The sequence below is a fragment of the Morone saxatilis genome, unplaced genomic scaffold, assembly GCF_004916995.1.
Source record: "Morone saxatilis isolate NCDOM2014 unplaced genomic scaffold, NCSU_SB_2.0 Contig0, whole genome shotgun sequence".
In the NCBI taxonomy this organism is placed as follows: Eukaryota; Metazoa; Chordata; class Actinopteri; family Moronidae; genus Morone; species Morone saxatilis.
Genome location: NW_023339650.1, coordinates 19,762,436 through 19,764,636, shown reverse-complemented (window position 1 = coordinate 19,764,636; position 2,201 = coordinate 19,762,436). Strand labels below are relative to the sequence as shown.

At 45.1% G+C, this 2,201-nt stretch overlaps 1 protein-coding gene across 1 annotated transcript in view; it reads right to left on the bottom strand.

The window, feature by feature from the left end:
- The window catches only part of LOC118324828 (band 4.1-like protein 3), a 4,811-nt gene that overhangs the window by 2,152 nt on the left and 458 nt on the right, over window positions 1-2,201 (bottom strand). The window lies entirely within an intron of this gene.

Sequence of the window (2,201 nt, the reverse complement as noted above, 5' to 3'; positions counted from 1 at the left end):
ACAAGGTTCTGGTACTTGGACCAATGCTAATATGATAATATGGCTCCCTTTAGGCAACATTTTAAGGAATCACTCCATTAACTTCTATTGCTATGCAGATGATACGCAGTTTATATCTATCAATCAAGCCCGATGATATGAATCAATTATCTAAATTAACAAACATGTCCTTAAGGACAAAAACTCCTGGATGAGCTGCAATTTTCTGAATGTTAAACTAAGATATAATTGGGGGGGGGGCAGGGCTTTCAGCAACTTTGGCACTGCCAAGGACTGTTCTTGGGGGGAAAAAAACTTCAACTACCCACCGGGACACCTCCAGGCACAATTTTACAACAACGGACACAATTTACACAACTTAAGAAGCCAAGGCACAACCCTATCTCGTTCCGCGGGAGAGGTCTCAGGGAGTGGCAGATTTAGCGTTTCTCGGCCAGCACTTCATAGCTGGCGGGCCTCAAGGACTACACTCATTTATAAAATACTCTCTGCGGTTGAGTCATCAGAGGGGGGCGGTTGTGGGGTGCGCGGGCAGGGGGGAGAAGGGGTGGGGGGGTTGGCGGCCGGGAGGAGGGGGGGTGGAGAGGGCTGGGCATGAGACCAACCATTCAGAATAGGTAGTGATAGCTCAACAACTGATGGATGGTGACAATACATCACTCGGCAGAAGCAGCTATTGATAGTTCTCCTTTCCCTTAAAATCCGCTCTGACCACTGTTTGTAATACGCACACCCCTATAAGCAATTGTTATTGTGTGTGTGTGACACCACAGAGAGACATAGAAAGATGCTAGGCCTGCACTACACACATGCACTTGCACAGGCATGTTTCTGGTATTATAACCAGACATTAAATTATTTCTCTCGTTCCTTGCCCGGGCCCAGTGGTCATATTGAAGTGGAGTGGCAGCCTGAGCTTGAGCGAGTAAAGTGTGTGAGAGGATGTATAAATAACGCATCAACATAGCAGTCCTGACTAAGCCTGACGATCCTAGCAGTTAAGGGAAAGTAAACAACAGGGTCCCAAGTGGCTGTCTCGTTATAATAACAGGGGGTGTGCTGATGAGGTGGCTCAAGCCTGTTTTATTTTTACATAGTGTACCTCAATGTCGTTTGAGTGTTCCCTCAGTTAATCTCTCTCTCTCTCTCTCTCTTCTCTCTCTCGTCTTTAAACCTCCTTTTTCCATTTAAACTTATCTTACATTTTGTTTCTTTTTTTATCTTGGTTCTTATTTTCTTTACTTGTTTTTTTTTTTCTATTCTCCCCCCCAAAACCCTGCCCTAACTTCTTCTAATTTTCACCCCTTACATACCACCTGCCCATCCCCTCCTGGGGTTCTTGGCCAGCAGCATAACTAATTATGTGCAGTCCCTCGGCTGGTGTGGTCGTGCCGGCGCCGCCTGGTGGTGGGGCCGCACCCTTCTCTAACACTGACTATAAACGGCGTACGGATGTGCAAATATGCTTGATGTTTCTGTGCAGTGACAAGAGTGGCTGATAACTGAGGAGGGCATCATGCAGGAGTCTTAGAACAGCGCATACAACCTAGCAGCTCCTCTCGGCAGTGGGAGAAAATATTCAGGTGCGTTTTGTGGAGAGCATGGCATATTGGATTACTTTAAGTTGTGGATCTCAAACTTTTTGTTTTCGTGTTGGAACATGACAACGAGTAGCCGGGACTTCCTAATAAAAGCAACCTTGTATAAAGAATGTATATAGTACCGAAACAAACTGAGCTTATTAATGATTCAGTGTACTAAAAATGTGAAGATGTATAAAGTAATGCTTTATAGATCTAGTTATAGGCCACGCAAGCCCACTTAAAAAAACTGAAGAACTGTCTCTGAGACCACAATGGGCCACAATAGCTGAGATAGCTTGTTCTAGTTATAGAAAAAGTATGAGAAGCCCATATACGGTGGGGTGGCCTTACACCACCAAGTGTTCTCACACCAGTGGTTTATAACTGCTGAATAAGAGGCATTAATTTAACGCTATTGTCAAGAGGAAGATGAGAGACACCAGACCCAACAATGCAGATGACCTGAAGGCTGCTATCAAAGCAACCTGGACTTCCATAACACCTCAGCAGTGCCACAGGCTGATCGCCTCCATGCCACGCCGCATTGATGCATTGATGGTTATTCATGCGAAAAGGAGGCCCAACCAAGTATTAAGTGCATATATATATGAACATACT